This window comes from Urtica dioica, chromosome 6 (genome assembly GCF_054948205.1).
Source record: "Urtica dioica subsp. dioica isolate 48M chromosome 6, U.dioica_male_clone48M_v1_H2, whole genome shotgun sequence".
NCBI classification, from domain to species: domain Eukaryota; kingdom Viridiplantae; phylum Streptophyta; class Magnoliopsida; order Rosales; family Urticaceae; genus Urtica; species Urtica dioica.
In genome coordinates this window covers 28888842-28907360 of record NC_142761.1, presented here as the reverse complement: position 1 = coordinate 28907360, position 18519 = coordinate 28888842, and the positions used below count along the sequence as shown (strand labels likewise).

Sequence of the window (18519 nt, the reverse complement as noted above, 5' to 3'; positions counted from 1 at the left end):
TTTAAGTGTTTTTGGTCGTTATTTGCCAATGATTCCATAGGTTCTCAAAAAATTCCCGATTTGAGTCGATTTTAAAAAAATTATGTGCTTCGTTGTGATTGACTAGTGGTTTGAGTAACACATTTTTGGTTGACTTTTCTCGTTTATGCATACAAGTACATCCCAAGGTTTAGAGTATTCTCTTAGAGGTTTGATCACATTTTTAAATGACTTTTAGCTCACGATCACTAAGAACTACTCTAGTCCGCTTTGAGGAAAAGTGTTTCTCGACTCGAACCTTGGAAGGATGGCCTTAATTTGGAACGATCAGAGCCAAATAGCCGACAAGGTATTATTATCCTTGAGCACCTTCTCATAAAAAAAAACTAAACGTTATTCCTTTCTCGATACTAAGTCAGAAAAAGCCTAGCCCATTGTGTTTAAATTCCTACAAATACCCGTTAACTTAGCGACTTTTTAATGACATTTTGAGTGATTTTAATTAAAGTTTATGTGATATTGTTCATCTAGTCTCTACGTGTTTCATAGTTCATAATACACCACGTCGATGATTTGTTGTTTATATTATTTGTTGAATTGCTTAAAAAAAAAAGAGAAAAGTAAAGAAAAATACAAAAAGAGTGTTTAATTTCCTCATTTTATTTCATTGTTTATTTGTTTTTAGTTTTTGACATAGTGTCGAGTGACATTAGTCCTAAAAACTATATCCATGTTTAGTCGAAGTTTGGAAAATGGTGGAGATAAACTGGGAAATATGAATAAAGAAACGGATCATTCTTCAAAGGCAAAATTTTATGATGTGAACGTGGGAGAGGGTTGATTGAAAAGAAAAAATGCGAGGTCTGGTTATTTGTTTGGTAAGATTTGTGTCACTAGGTTGATGTTTAAGCCACGATTTTATCCTATCCTACTGTTGACCCTAGCCTAAGATTACAAGTCTAAAAAAGCCCTATGGATTCTATCGGTAAGTGTCTTGCATTATTGGAGAGTAAGCGGAGAAAAGAATTATGATGTTCGAATCACACGCATGTAATTTATTTTGAGCATTTGACATTAGAAGGCGTAAACGAACTTATTCAGTTGAATGCTCTCTCTCTTTTTGGTGAAAATTTCACACACACGGGGGTCTTTGATCGGGAACGTGTTATAATGACTGCTTAGTCAATTTAATTTTTTTTTGATTGTATATGCAAATTGACTCGGATTTTGAACTCAATTATGATGGCCAAGCGCGCTCCAACACGATTGGCACGGCCTCACGGATCACCCGCGTAGTGCGACATGATGGCCTTTAGCGGGCCGTGGTGCCCCAAAATCCTTACACAAAAGTTCACCTTTTATTTAGCAAATCTAGTCCGTTGGATCTCATTAAAAAAGCTCAGATTTCTCCGAAAACACCCATTGACATATATATACATATACATATATTCGATTTTGTGACCTAAACAACACATTTTTTTTTGTTTTCCTTTAGTTTTTAAATTTTTGTTTTGCTACGTTAGAGAGCTTTTGGAGAAGAGAAAAAGTGTTCTTCGCCAGAATTGACGAGCCAACGAGCCTTTCGAACTCTAATTCACTTGTTCTCTTTCTTATTCCTTTTTATTTTATTTTTATGCACTTTAGATCATTGTTGAACATCGTTATTTATTAGTATGAGTTCCTTTTTCATTTCATTGATTATCTTAATGCTTTTGAGTATTGTCTTATTTTATATATTATGATCATGAACGTGATTAGAGGCTAGGTTTTATAAGCTCGCAATGTAGCCGAGATTGATGATGGTTGAGTGGTTCTCTAAGGTTAGATGATGCTTGTTTATTTCGATTTATGGGTTTCTTGATATGAAATATGCATAATGCTTTCAAGTTTTTTTTTTATTACCATTGATATGTAGGATTGTTTTCTTTTCGAGAAAAAGTAGTGAATCGTGCAAGTATTAATATTTTCATCATTGACCTAGATTAGTAGAAAAGTCTAGGCAATTGTGTGGTCGTTTGAATTTTTGGTCATATTGCGTGTAATTGTTTTAATAGGGTTGAAAGCCGAGAGGATAGCAATCTTTCAATTACATAGGTTTGCTAGAACACTCGATAGAGGCTAGTGAATAACTTCGATAGAGTGAGAATAGCATCCATAGAAGTAGATTAGTTCGTTCGAGCCCGAAAGTCACAATCTAGTTAGTTGCGGTGAAATTGTGACCCTTGATTTTTCCTTGTTGAAATCTCGTGATTGTTTATTGCATTTTAGTTTAATTATTTCTGTAAATTGTTAAAACCATTCCCCTATACTATGGATCAATTCGCATTCAAGTTAGATTAAATCGCTATTTTAGCTAGTCTTCGTGGGATCGATACTCGTATTTCCGCAAATTATATTACTTGGGTGACACGTGCGCTTGCATCTTTGAATTTATCGCAACAATTTTTTTATACCGTTTCGGGTTCTAGTTAAATTTTAGAGATATAAATAGTTTGCATTTGTAATTTCATTTTTTTTTTATTTTGTTTTCTAAGTGTCATGTCACTCTCTCTTTGAACGTGTCTGTGAAAAGATGGTACCTCTACGCTTTTTCCGTTATATCTTGAGATAGAATCAGAAGGAAGCCATAGACAAATGAAAAGCTTCAAAACACAACGCCACTGAGAGAATTGAAAATACTCTCACTCATGAGTATAGCCATCTTCTTTTAGACCTGAGCTTCTAGTAATATATATGTTTGTATCTTATTTGTTTCGACCGAGACCGATTGAGACTCGACGTTTCATTTCCTTAAATAATTCATGTCGACGAATTTCGTCTGAGATTCAACAATCGGTCCTACCCGATACTGTATTTGAAGTAGTTGTTTTAATTCATTATGATGTGCAATTGAAACAAGTTATTGCTAATGGTAAAAATAGGGGTTTGAATGTGGGACTTGTTCTTATATTACCTGAGGGTTTTGAATTAGCCCTTGATCAGTCGTTAATGTTACTTCCTTCACCAATCATGTATAGTGCGGGAATGGTTTCATGTCTAATTCTTTAATTATTTCTTGAATATTTTCACTTAACAACATTTCATGTATCTGGTTAAGGTATCTCTTTTGAATAAGTATTAATGAACATTGAATTACCTCATTAAACAATTATCTCTAGTAAAGAACTTGCACGAAACTCTCTTGCATGAGACCATTATTTATATAAAGCAAGCCAATGAAGTGAAATGGAGAAAAAACCAACACGCCAACCAACGTAATATTTGACACAGGAATCAAGATATTAGTTGAAAGCATGAAAGAAAACATAACATCATCAGCGACATAGACCTTACTTTTAGGCCATCGCGACATCATTATCTAGTCGAGCGAGTGCCATTATAGGGGGGTGACACTACCAGAAATATGGGATACAACTACAGTTTTTTTTTAACTCTGGTTTAACCTTTTAATGGAGTCTCTTAAGACAGACTACTGTCACCTTTTTTTGGGCCTATATTAAACTCTAGTCGAATATAGAGCTGTAGTTAATGACATTTCTTTCTCTACAGTCAATATAAAAAGTAGTGATAATACTCAAAAAATTAAAAACTACTAAAATTTCACTACTTTAGAATGGAGGGAAATTTCCCACTAACATTTAGTACATTTTCACTACAGTCAAATATAAAGAAGGAGTGGTAATACTCAAAATATAATAAAATTACCAAAATATTTACAAGGAGGGAAATTTCCCTCCACTATTTTATTTGGCCAAATTGAAGAGAAATATAGGCAAAATTTCCCTCCATAATATCCAATTGAACGAAAACAAAGAGAAAAAAGGAAAAAAGAGAACTGAAGAGAAATTGATACACCGCGGGAGCACCACCACAAATTTCTCATCCTGACCATGCTCGCCAGTAAATCCCTCTCTTGAATCTCAGATATCTCTCTCATCAGTCTTTCCCTCTTCTTCTTCTTCAAATTTCTCAAAAGATAAGTCCAGTTTTGGGAATTATCGTTGCCTCTTCATAAATTTCCCTAAATCTAGTTTTGGTTGGTCGTATCACATCACATTCATGTGGCAGCGAATTCTCTCTCCCAAAACCCTAACCCTAGCCGCCGCAGCAATCTGAAAGGCTTCCGGTTGATCCGCCGCCACCTCTAAGTTGCGCCACCATTCGCCGATTTCTGCTCCTACGACGTTTTCTTCTCCCTCAATTTCAGCGTTGAATCAGGTACGAAACGATTTTTCGTTTTTGTTATAAGATCTTGTTGAGCGTATAGATATGTGTGAGTATGCTTTTTTAATCTGGATTGGGATTGTGGTTGTTATTCCTTGGGAGAAGATGACGGTGTCATGGGACACATTTCCTTACTTCTTTCAATAATTGCTGTCAACTTGTTTTCAGTCTATTGTTTGCTTTGCATTTGCCTCTGCTTATGAAGTTTGCTAATTTATCATTATTTTTTCAGTGAACACACCAAAAATATTTTGGTGGAATGTGTTGCTTCCCACTTGAAGCAAAAACGATTCAGTGAGATCTAATGTTGTTTGGTTTTGCTTGGGAATGAGAATTTAGGGTTTTATTTTGTGGAATGAAAACTCAGTTTAATTTGTTTAACCTTCCTTCTTCTTTTCTCTTATTAAAAACGTGGGGAATGAGAACTTAGGGTTTTGTTTTAATTTTGTGCTTGAATGTCGAGATTGAATCGAGAGAGGATCGATTTTTGAAAAAAAAAACTTGAGTGAGGAAAATTGTAAAAAGAGCATAAGGTAAAAACCTGAGTGTGTGAGTTGTTAATAAAATCTATATGTATTTGACTCTGATTTAGGTATGTTCATATGGGATTTCAAGATGAATAAAATTCAATGTTTCTTTTTCTTGTGTGTAGTCAGCTTGACATGTTTTTTTTTTATCATTTATTGTATATGTTGATTTGATAGTGGTTTTATTCCACTTTGATATTGTTTCAAGTTTGCTAGCAGATTGTTTGTTCTTTATTGCCTATATTTTCACATCAAAGAATTAGCATTTTTTATTCTTGATTTGAATACCATACTTCTTGGTCTGGTTTGATCACTGGGTTAGTAATATCATGCATGTGATGTGTTTGCAATTTGAAATACAAGGATGGGAAAAAAATTAGAGAGTTGAGGGTTAAAGAGAGTTGGGAAACTGTGATATTGAGTTTAGAGTCTGAAATTGGCCGTGTTTTTATTTTGATATTGCCTTGGTTCAGTGATTATAACACCGGAATTTATGCATCTTTATTCTCAAGATCAGCTAGTATTAGAATTGGTATGTGCGAATATTGGTTCAGCGATGTGTTTGATAAACTTTGACTAAATGAGAAATTTATTATTGTGTTTTGGATCAATGTTGATATTTTCAGTAATTCCTTAGCGTGGATTTTGTTTAACGTTACTAAATTAGTAAAATTTTCTGAAAAGGGATAAGGATGGAAAGAAAAAGAGGAGAGTCTAGAGCTGGAGCTTCAGCAATGTTACAAAGCTCAATCGCGATAGTCCGAGCAACTCGTCGGGGAAGTAGCCGAGTCCAGAACTTCAAAGGCTTTGATCCTGGAGAAAGATGCGTGTTTTCCAATCTGCAAGAGAAGTTCAATAGAACAAGACTTTGGAAGGCAGACCTAGAGGACTTCATCTCTTCTCACTTGGTTCTGCTTTAGCTTTTGCGTTGCAGCGATGAGTGTTCTCATCTAAAGGAAGACCTAGAGGAAAAGACCAAGGCTTTGGAACTGGTTGGGTCTCGTTTCAAGTCTGTCATTCATCTCGTACGGGTTGTTCTCCGACATGATCTGGAACGACAGCAGTGCGAGCGACAGAGGTGATGACTCCGACTGGGATTTTCGCACGAACTCATTCAAGGTAATTCCTCCGGGTTATCCGACTTAAGACTCCGACTGGGATTTTTTCACGTGCATTTGATTTTCCTTCAGTATCCTCCGCAGGGTTCGTATGTGAACCTGCAAAGCAATTCGGGTTATCCTGCGATGCCTCAGATGATGTAGCAAGCTTGGCAGGCTGCGGCGTCTCTTCAGCAGCCTCCTCCTCCTGTGGCTTCTGTTGCTCCCCCGGATGCTGTAAGAGCTTGATTTATTATTGTTTATCTAGTCCCCGTTTGGATTGGGGATTTGACGTGAACTTAGAATTTGAAGGAAGATATAGACCGTTAAGAAATTTTTGTGAAAATTTTAGAGAATTTTGTGGGAAAACGAGGAATGGGAATAGAATTTGATAAAAAAGAGTTACTCGCTCTTTTATGGGGACAATTTTTTTTTCTCGAATAAGTCATACAATTCACACACTATTCCCTTTAATTTATTTCTCATAGATCCGAATTTATTTCTCTCTTTTCTCTTGTTTATATAGCATTGAATCTCTTTTGTTGTAATTTGTAACGGAACTTCGATGTAAAGGTTAGCAAGGACACTGCTGCGATTAACAGAGAGCTCCAAACTTTGGAGAAGCAGTCTGTTGTCGAGGGACATTTCACTGAGCTGATTACTGAGGCAATGAATTGATATGACGAGACCTTTTTCAATCAAATATTTCAAGGTAATAACATAACATGAGTACCTAGAATGGAGTCGTATTTCAGCATTCTAAAAGATGATATTACATTTCTTCATAGTGTTGATAACTCTTACAATAGAAGGATTTGAAATTTCAATTTTCCTTATTTTATTTAAAGTACTTCCACCTCTGTTTCACCTATTCAATTCAATTTAGTACCTAGCAAATCGATTTGTTTCTAGCTTATGATAATTGGGAATTTCTGGTGTATTATTTGCTGAAATTGAATACGTATTTATACACATATAGTTAAGAAAATCTTAGGATATCAGAAGCTCTAGAAACCCTACTTTGTATTTTCACAATATAAATACAATTATTGAATGGGATGACCTTAACTAAAAATGGTGCATTCAATTTAACTTATATAATAATATGAATGAATAATTTTGTCTGGTATATATTTTCTCATACATACCATCCTGTTTCTATTATTTTTTTTTCATCTAGCTTAGATTTTGTATACTTGTTCAAGCATTTTCTGCCATGATATGTATTGTTTTATTTTTTGTGCTAATGAAGTAATAATGCAGCCCTCAAGTTTATTTCTTAAGTCATGGCTTATGCTCAATTTTAGGTAATAGTGGTGGTCCTGCCTGCAACGACCAAGGGGAGTGCATTGGTGTGGCATTTCAGGTAAAACTTATGTCATACTGTTTGATTTTCCTTTCTTGTTGTTTGGGTTTCCTCACTAAAGACCTTTGAATGGATTGTGAAAAACAAATTATACTTGGTATATTTGGATATTATTATTATGTGTTTGTATGCTACAATGATATTTATGTAAATGAGATTTATTATTGATTTGATGGTTGTGTCCGCCATCTCCCGCCTTTAGGTTGGCCTCCTCATGTCTCGTCGGCAGCGTCGCTGTGAAATCTCTGATAAATAACGAGTTCCGAGAAGGTGAGGTCTCCAATTCCACAATGATTTGGTACATTTTGTGAACGTCTTGACTTTTGAATGCCATACTTGTAATTTGTTGTGGAAGTTTTGGAATTTGTTGTGTGTTTGACATACTTGTAATGAAATGAGATTTATGATTGATTTATTGAAATATGAGTTTTTTTTTTTGGAAATTATTAGGTGTTTTTTGGATATTTATTTATTATAAATGTATTTTATTTATATTTATTTAAATATATGTTTTTAGTAAAAAAAATTCTCTACATAAATAAGATGTAGTCTATATTGTTAAAATATAACTTCATGAATATAAACTACACCTAAAAGATGTAGTCTTCAACATAAAAGACTGAAGCTATAGACAAATAGATAAGACTCCAGTGCAATAGATGCCACAAAAACACAGTAGTCTGTCAAATTCAATTAATTAAAACTACTTTCTAAAGCTGTAGTGTTTATACACTCTTAACTTCAACAACTACATTTTAAAGATGAAGTCTTCAACAGAAAAGACTGGAGTCATAGGCAAAGAGATAAGACTCCAGTGCAATAGATGCCACAAAAACGCCGTAGTCTGTCTAATTGACTCAATTAAGACTACTTGTTAAAACTGTAGTTTTTTTATCTTATGTAATTGAGTTCTATATAACTACAGCATAACGTTGTAGTATTTATAGATGCCACTAGTAAGACTACATCTAAACAATGTAGTTATATATTTAAACTACAGTCTTATAAAACAGATACACTACGGCCAAACACTGGAGTCATAATCAAAGAGATAAGACTCCAGTGCAATAGATGACAGTCAGTAAACTGTAGTGGATTTAAAATGACTACAGCGTTCGGCAGTAGTTAGAGGCCAAATTTCTGATAGTGAGAGATAATCGAGATACCAGAGTGAGATACTAGACATAAAAAGAAAATGTGAGATACTCGAAGCAAAGTGAAGATACTCGCAGAAAAGTATGAGGTATCGAAATGACGCAGTGAGATAACGAAGTTGGATAAGCGAAGATAATGTATGATATATGATGGGTGACTTTCACAAAGAAAGATAGGTTGTAAAGATGCTATCTACTTCTATTATATCTTGGGCAAACTTACACAGAAATTTCATCTCCAAGTTCTGGCCCTTCGAGAAGATGCATTGAACACACTGAGATCCACTCATTCACGTAAGGCGCGGGAGAATCTCTCTACGAGGCGTGGCGCGCTTTAACGAAATTGAACGAAAGTGTCCCAACCACAGCATCCAAGGGTGGATGATGGTATAAATCTTCTATGGTCGTCTCTCGCCATCATCTTGCACCTTCGGGAGGTTCATTCTTCCAAAAGACCGAAGCGGAGGGCCATGCCATCCTTGAGGAGCTCGCCTACAACAATGACCAATGCCCATCTCATCGGAGGATCATGAAGTGAGATCCGATCACGCTGGAGATAGAGCTAATGAAGGCGCTAGCAAATCAAGTCTCTGAACTCACCAAAACAGTCAATGGCCAAAAGGCGTCGGCGCTAGTACTATGTGTGAAGAGCCGAAGTACATGAATAAAGTGATCAGGAATGCTTTAAACAGAAAGACGGAGATCGAGGGGGTTCTGAAATTGATTTGCATCACCACCAAGTCCATAGAAGCTTCTACCTCGTAAGCAAATGATTCCCCTACTACAGAATATCACGTGAACCAAGAGGATGCTTGAAGGGTTGAAGATCCTGCTTTGTTTATTTTTAAATTTTCTTATCATCAATATGAACCTCTTTTTATTGTCATGGTCAATAATATTTTAGTCCACATCGAAATCTGCGATTATATTTAGACTATTTAGTTTACGCTCATGTGCTCAGTAATTTGTAATTTGTTTTTGCACATTGCCTTCGCTTGGACGTACTATTATGTCTTTTGCTTTGTTGAGGCAAATAGGGGAGCGAAAGTAACCATGTAATTTATTTTGATTGTGATTATGCTTGGAAAAATACGTATTACATTTAGGCATTGTTGTTGTCAATGGTGCCCACAAGAAGAGTAGTAGTGTCTATTTGTGTACATTTGATGTAATATAGTCTTACGAAGACTCTTGCTTGCAATTGCTTATTCATTAATAAAAAGTTGAAACGTTCATTCAATCTTCCTTGTCTGAAGCTTTATGATAAAACCCTAGTCTTTTAGTCCATAAACAAACTTAACAACTTACGAAGAGACAAATGTAGATTTGCATGAACAAAATCTTCGTAGTTTGCTTAAAACGATATATTCGCAATCTTAGGGTCAAAGGACTATTGACCTCAATACGATTGTTAGAAGAATCTATGATGTCTGGTTATGAGGCATTGAGAGTTGGGGACTCTATAGTTCTTCTAGGTATCTTCCGAAGGTACTGAATTGACCAGTGCACTTCTAGAGACAATATAAGAGCAAACCATTTAACCTCTTATGTCTCGAAGTCACTATGTATGAATTGCATCATGCTTACCTTAATCCTGAAATGAGACATGCCATTTCACACCTTAGTATTCTCATTTGAGAAAGTCAAAGTTCGGACTCACTATGTGATTCCGAACAAGGCCTATTGGTGAAGTACTAAGTTGTGAGTATGTCATGAGTAACTTTGTGAAGTTCTCATAGATATGGAATTCATGTACAAGATTGCTGAAATGCAATGTATGTCACCTCAAGCTTTGTTCCTTGGAGTGTGAATAAATGAACTGGCCAGTGTCCAAATTGAGTCCTGACTCTTTTGGATGAAACAATGTGACTTGTTAGCTCCTCGTCAATACATTGTTTCTAACTTATTCACAAGCGACAAAGGAGTTGAGCAAATAACATCTAGAAGGGTAAAATGGTAATTTAGTAAATCCCGACTAGCTGATGACATTCATGAAGGGTAAACATAGATAATATTCAGTGGATCCGCTCATCATAATTAGGTCGAATTCTTGAGTAGAAAACAAATTCATTTGAACCGAGAGATTTTCAGTGTCAGCTCTTTAGTGGAGTCAGTTGGCATTAAGCTAAACTTGGAAAAGGTTTGTGAACTTTTGAGTCCAAGTGTTTAGCTCAAGCTTTGTTCATTTGGGTCCATGAGGTCACTGTCACGAATCACATCGATAGGAATAGTTAAACTGGAAGCTAAGTCAAAACAAGAACGAAAATAGTCAAAAGGGTATTTTTGTCTTTTGAGACAAAGGATGAAATGAATGTCAATAAATTTTTTTTGACAAGTTCATTTGATGACTTAATGTCACTCGGCCATGACTTGATCATTGGGCCTTGTGAATTAATTTCATTTCATAAGAATTTTATTGAAAATTCTAAATGGGCCTTTTCTTATGTTGTCATGAACAAGTGAAGAAAATTCTAGAAGCCTTTTCTAGAAGATTATGGGCGCCTACACTATAGAGAAATAGGAGAGTTTATTTTGTGCATAAATGTATTTAGATACTTGCCAAAAGAAAAAGAGGAAACAAATTTCCCACACATGCATGGGGAATTTCGGCCAAGTGAGAAAAGGGCAAGCCAAGGAACAAAAAAGGAAACAAATCCAAGCCTCTAGGAGGCAGCCTTGGGCGCCCAAGATGGAATGGGAAATAAAGGATTTTTGCTCATGAATATGTGATATTCTATAGAAGAGGAAACTACCTTATTGAAGGTAAAACCTCTCCTATAAATAGGAGCCCCATTCCTCACTTTTCATTCATCCAAAGTTTTAGAGATTGAGAGCTTCTCTCTCTAGACTTGGCCGCCCCTTTCTCTCTCTCTTTCTATTCTATTTTCGATTTTTTCTTGTCTTGGCACCTAGGTCCTCACTCGACCTAGTGTTTAGCTCTGCGACTTCGAGACTCGTTCTTAAGTCGTAGCGTTTAAAAGTGCCCACTCACTGATTCCTTCTTTTCGAGTGATTTAGTGATAGAAACTTTCGTGGTTGCTCGAGGTGCTGAGGAAAGGAAGAGAGACGTGCTGCAAGGGGAGACGAGCGTTGCAAACTTTTCACAAGCTTCTTCAAAGTTCAAGCTTCAAGAAAGGTTAGTAAACTTCTAGCTCATATTGGTTTTTAATTACATGTACTTGCACTTGTCTAGATTAGTAAAAACTGTTTTACTTGTAAAAGAAAATTTTTAAAATTCCGCCGCTTACCGAAGCGTTAATTATTTTCTCAAACCCTAGATCGATTCCAACAGTTGTGATCTATTGTTTTTCATTTTATGGCTATGATTGTGAGTAATGGATGATTGAGGAAGACGACGCCATGTGTTTTCCATACAAATAGCCAAAGAGGGAATTTGTTATACATTGATGGGCTATGTTTGTAGTTTGGAAAAACTACTCAAGATGTCATCATGCTTTTACCATCTGAGAAAGACACGTGATGTTTGACGGATTGCGACAGATTCGATTATGTGGATATTTTGTGCAAGTTTGTTTGATTAGTTAAAAGAACAAAACAATTAATACGGAAACCCGAGCAAGCCATCAAAGTCTAGGTTTTGACTCCTATAAAAGATATATCCTGCCCATAGGAGTCTTGTTAAGCACTTTATGTTTATGTGAGCGTATTGAGCAAAAACACTTTTCTTTGTGCACTGTTTTTATCATATCTTGTTCTCTTTGCCCCTGTTCGTGTGAGCGACATAATATGTTTTGCAATCGTAGAGTCGTATAATTATAAACTAGATTAATCATTTGGGGAGTGAGCTGAGTGGAGATGATGGGACTCAAATTTAGAGGGAGTCAAAGTCGAAATTCACTACTAGTTTGAATTAGAGGGCTTTGAAGGATGGATCATTTAATTAATATCACTATGTACTTTATCGTTGATTGTGATTTTGTTTTTCACCAGAAGTATAATCATTTCAGATGTAAGTACGATTGACTAAACCTGATCACTAATTTTGTGTCTCTTTATTGTATAATTTATCAGCAACATCATAAAAAGACATCACATAAAACGAGGGATACAGTTTTTTAACAATCTATTCGATGTTAAATTTCGTTGATCGCAATGGAAATTATGAAGAATAAATTGTTAGGTGGAAAAGCATATGTGAAAACGATAGATATGTATCACTATCAACAGCAGCAACAATAGGGGGAATTTTTAGAAATACTATCTGATCTAAATTTCTTAGATCTTTATCCAAAATTTATCAAAAGGGCACAACTATGTTTTGCACTACGCACATAGAAAGTACTTTTATAATACGTAATTTATTGTAACTGTCGAAAAAGGCATTGGATCAAAAAGAAAAAAAGTTAAAGTCATTTGATGAGATTCTAGCAAAGATAGTAATGCTAACTACATTCTTTAAATTAATATTTTCCAAGTTCTGATGATAAATTTCACGTTTTAGTCTTTATTCTAAAATATCGTTATGTCGAATAATAATTCATATAATATACTAGGTGTATGTGTATTTGAACCCGAGAACCTTGAAGCGCTATTATATGAGTTCGATTGAAAGTAAATAGAATACGTTAAAACTAAGTTCAGTACTTCAAAGGTAATGTTTAAAAGAAAAAATTAAAATAAAATAAAATATAATTTCATAGGCTATTTAAGACGTAGGGATTGTAATTTAGCTACTATATTATTTTGTTTAGAAAATAGCTCTATAATTTTACACATAGAACAGTTATAAGATAAGACATTTACAATATAGCATCATTAAAATTTGCAGCCAAAAATTCTCTGTCGCCCAGGTTTCGACTTTTAAATTTAAAATAACGTGTACAATCACTGTTTGGCCTTTTCATTTCAGGAAATAACAATACGTATTAAAGGGATTTCGGGGGATATAATTGTTGAATAGCTTCTTTATATTAAAGGTTAGCATTTTTTTTTTTTTTTTGAGCGCTCTAATTTTTTAGCCCAATTGAAACTATAATATTTGGATGTAGTCAACGTTTAAAATCGTTTGGATGAATAGCCACACGGTGTAAACTGATACATTAAATTGCCTATAATACCCTTACAGAAACCCTCTATATTGGACTAAAAAGAAACGAAAAAATAAATTAAAAATTGCAATTAATGCGAGTGTTAATAGATTCTGATTATTAGAACTACCAACTAAACATGCGTTTCTTTTTCATCAGAAAACCAAGATTATCTCTTCGCGATTCTATTTCGTTCTCAATTTTTCTATAAACAAAAATTGAAAACCCAAAATCATAGACACTGGAAATCACCCAAAAAGTTTTTACAATTATGAATATTAGTTGTTTGCATGTTAATTTTATTTTCTTGAGTGATGTTCCATTGAAAAAAAAAACTAAGCGCATAGGCCAAAAGTTTTCAAATAATAGTGTAATGATCTTCAACTTGTGCGAGCGTACTAAGAAAAAGATTGCTGATATTCAATGTGTTTCGAATCTGCAAAAATTTGAAAATTATATACAGATTATTAAAGTTGTTTATTTTTAAAATTAGTGTTTTATGTCATTTCTCATGATTAAAAATCAGAAATCGACAAAAAAAAAAAAAAAAAAACATGAATGAAGAAGACAAAGGTAATCGAAAGTTTCATAATGTAATTTCCCGAAATTTATGGAAATTTTCAGTTATATCCATACGATTTCTAGAAATTTCCAGTTATTTACATAATTGAATGTGTATTCAAATACATGATCGACACTAATCACGACACAAGCGCCGCCCTCCAAGGCTCGAGGCTGCAGATCGATGGGTCTGAGACCGGTGGTCTCACTTTCCATGTCTTTTGATTCCTCTACGACAATTTTGACTCCCACACGAAACCTGCCATTGAAGCTCTTCGAAAAGCGCAATTTAGCGTCGCCAAGATGCAAATCTTCGGTCGGACCGAGGTTCCTATGGTGCTGGAGGAACATATGGTGCTTGAGGTTCATATGGTGATGTTGGAGGTGCTCAAGTTGGATACGCACCATCGGAAGAAGATTATGATCGTCTTCATCACCTTGTCTTTTTTTTTTTATTCACGATACGGGCGCGGAGGTATGAATGATGCCAGACAATTTACGTCTAGCAATGACGTTGATGACTTGTACTACAACTTCGGATCGGTATCAATTGGTCCTCAAGGCACGGACTCCTCGTATGATGACGGGTCTTCCAGTTACAACCAGGAACTCTAGCTCCTGACACGGTACAACCATTTCCAGGTTATCCCCTCCACTCCATATATGTTGCTGCAATTCAGTATTAGTATCACTATCACTTGGACAGGTACTTTCGTGCACATTCTCATTACATGAGTTCGTATGATTACTGTATGATCGCTGCATAAGGTCGCTATCCAGAGTAGTCTTTTTATTTCTTTTATGTTGAATTTGAACTATGGTCTTTGGTGGATTGTGTTGAACTTTATCATTTTGGTCTGTACTATTGAACATAGTTTTTGTTGTGTTTGTAATTTGGTAATGTATTGAAACATTGTACACTATTTTTAATTTTATGAATTTATCCTACGTACTTTGTATGTATTTTGTATATTTCTTTTATGGATTCCTCTCGGTAAATACTGTATTTGACGGTATTCCTCAACGGTAACGGTAAGTTCAACGGTACCGATTTCCTTTTTTTCCTACTTTCCACGGTAGTCATTTACGGTACCAGTGGTTACCAGTAAATTCTGAACCTCGGAACGATAACAGTAACGGTATTTGAATCCTTGATTGAAACGACAATAGAGAGTCAGAACGCCAATTGAGAGTGTTGTTTGTCATCGTAGTGGCAACGGAAGGTTGCTTACACCGTTTGTCGTCTTGGCGCAATGAAAGTTGTTCCGCTGCAAGTTAGTGTTCATGGTATCGCTCCATTTTTTATAGAAGAAAACAACATTTTTTGGATCTGTAAAGAGAATGACTGAGAGAGAGAGAGAGAGAGAGAGAGAGAGAGAGAGAGAGAGAGAGAGAGAGAAACAAAAATTGGGTCATTCGAATTTAAAAGCTGGTAACTAACTTTTACAAAATAGAAAATATAACGTGGCCCATAAAGTTATTAACAATAAGACATTTAAAGAAAATAAAAACATCCAGGTTTGGTAAAGATTACTATTGGTATTTTAACCCAAAGATTTAAATGTCAACCCATCACTTTGGCTATTTATTTTAACAATTTCAAATGCGGGCTATAACGAAACTTTAATGTTTGATGTGGCCTACTTGTTTACAAATTTCACTTTTTTTATCGGAAGGATTAGTCTTATTTATTGTTGGCGTGATCATTTTCTGTCAAACAGCCACAAATTCCAAATGACATCTGATTTTGATATATAAAAATGGGTTTCATCTTCTTGTTATTAAATCTAGATTCGATATTTAAAATAATGATGATATTCAAGGTATTAAAATTAGATCAATGATTAACAATAATGAAATTGGGAATAGGGAAAAGTTGGAAAAATAAATGTATAATTATTATTTAACGAATCAAGCTCGAATATAGAAAGTGAGGTCACAAATTCAAGACGTTATGTTGAAAATTATATGGTTTTTTTCACCTTTACATTTTTATCTATACTCAGCTAATCCAGTTATTCTATGAATAATGCCAACATCTATCTCGTATTGATTTATGATCTCATAACATATTCATTAATTGCAGCTGTTAGTTTGAGCTCAATTTTGTAAGCTATGATGGTCGAAGCTTTGTGAGCCGGCACCTCATTAGTCAAGGCCACGCGGGCTAAGATAGTGCTGGCAAAGGCCTCTCTTGCTACGGGCACGAGCAAAATCCGTGCACCTGGGACAGAACTATGTGTGACGAGACAGTGCTTGCCATGACCCTGTTCGAGGAGGCGCTGTGTGCACTGACGCGTCGCAATCAAGGCCCGTCAGATCGAGACTTCTTAAGTCAGAACATCTGTTGTCGGCCCGTTCCGGGTCGACAGTGCCCGCGGCCGAGAGACCAAAGACCGGCCTCATGAGCTCGACCTCGGCCTCACGAGCTCGACTTCGGCCTCATGAGCTCGACCTGGGCCTCATGAGCTCGACCTCGGCATGAGCTCGACCTGGGCCTCATGAGCTCGACCTCGGCCTCATGAGCTCGACCTCGGCATGAGCTCGACCTCGGCCTCATGAGCTCGACCTCGGCATGAGCTCGACCTCGGCCTCATGAGCTCGACCTTGGCATGAGCTCGACCTCGGCCTCATGAGCTCGACCTCGGCATGAGCTCAGCCTCAAGCTCCATGGACGACCCAGAGCCGGCCTTCAGCTCCATGGACAACCCAGGGTCGGCCTCCAGCTCTATGGACGACCCAGAGCCGGCCTTCAGCTCCATGGACGACCCAGAGTCGGCCTCCAGCTCCATGGACGACCCAGGGTCGGCCTCCAGCTCCATGGACGACCCAGGGTCGGCCTTCGACCAAGGGGATGCCCAAAATGCCCCTCGGTCGCCTATAAATGCCGGGGTCCCTCCCCCGGTCCAGGTAATCCATTCTTGAGTACTGAAACGCTGCCGAACTCGTACCTCGCTCGTTTCTCTCAAGTGTCGGCCTCTAAACACTCAAACCCTCTACAAACCACCTCAATCCTACTAATGTTGAGCGTCGGAGAGGTAAACAGGGGCAACCCCCCTGTTTTCCCTTTGTAGTTCACACCTCTCTGCTTACTTTTCAGGTGCTGGACAAGATAGACACTACCTACAGCTAAGGGAAGACTTGGGATAACAAGCCCGACACGCTCGAGTCAAGACGAGACCACTTGGCCCGTCCTTGGGTCAGACCATCTTTGATTCTTAAATAGCTGTCCGAAAAACTGCGACAACATTTTGGCGCTAGAAGGAGCGGACCACCGACCTTAGCGCGCACTCCCGAGAGATGAGTCGTCTCCCCGCCACCTCCGTGGGCGCCCGAGCGACTAGCTCGAGGCACGACCTCCAAAGCTCCGCGCACCGTCTCGAAGGGCAACCTCATGATAATGAGAGCCAGCCCCGAGACCCGACGAATAACCCCGAGGCCGCAGTCCGAGAGGACACGGCTCGAAGGCTCGCCGAGCTCCTAGACCGCCCCGGCGTCACCGGCACGCTCATCGCCGACCTCCTCGACTCCAATGACGTCGTCGACGTTGTTGGCCACGACGAGAAAGACCCCGATTACGCGGCAAAGTCGAGAGCCAACGAGACCAACCTCCACCACGCTGTTCACGAAAGGGGACGCACGAGCACGCTTCCAAGGGGACACCCTCGGGCGACCGCGCCGAGACGTCAACTTTCTAACGAACACGCGCGCGCACCCTCGAGGGGACACCCTCGGGCGACCACGTCAAGGCATCAAGTGTCGAGTAATACTCGGGGACGCTCAACCTCCAGGTCCCGAAAGGGACGCCCCAAGCTCACCATCCGCGTCCAAAACCCCCGGGGAGATGACGACGTCAGTGGCCATGGCGTCTGTCGAGGACGTCACCCGAGTGACGTATCCTCGCCTAAAGTAATAGGGACGGCTACCGGAGACTTGAGAGATCGCCTCAATTCCCGAAGGGAATCTCATGGGAGCAACTTGAGAGAAAAACTCAACGCCCGACGCAGGGTCGAGAGAGAAGTCGTCTTGGGACATCAACCACCCAACGTTGCTGACCGCGCATCCAACAAAAGGCGCGCCGCCCCACTCATGGCGCCGGCTCGCGAAGGAAGAGGCGTAGAAGCGGCCGAGTCCCTAATGACCATCTGTCTCCAGCCCCGAACCAATCTTCGTCGCACTCAACACGGCGCTCGACCGAATCCTGAGCTTACACAGGGAGAAGCTAGGATCTCCGGCCCCGTTAATGACGGACCCCGCGACGAGGGACGAGAGCAAGCAATGCGAATATCACCATGACCACGGGCACGCGACAACAGAATGCTACCAGCTTAGGAAGCGAATTGATTCCCTACTTCGAAGTGGGGACTTCAAGGAATTCGTCGCATCTGCTAGCAAGCCATGATTGTCGCAGCCTCCACCCTCAAACTCACGACCGAACTCGATCGACCTCGTGATCGCTTTTATTTCAAAAATGTAATTTTCTTTTTCAAAAAAGGCCAAGTGCCATGACTACCTGTAACGACCCTCTTATTGCAATAACGAATTATTCTAACACACTGTTGT

The 18519-nt window shown here is 38.0% G+C and overlaps 1 long non-coding RNA gene across 1 annotated transcript; it reads left to right on the top strand.

Moving 5' to 3' along the window:
• The first annotated feature begins 6406 nt into the window (after positions 1–6406).
• On the top strand, positions 6407–7586 carry LOC149393576 (uncharacterized). The gene is made up of 3 exons (XR_016299693.1): positions 6407–6539; positions 7135–7193; positions 7396–7586. It is a non-coding gene; the product is annotated as an uncharacterized LOC149393576 (long non-coding RNA).
• Positions 7587–18519: the final 10933 nt, after the last annotated feature.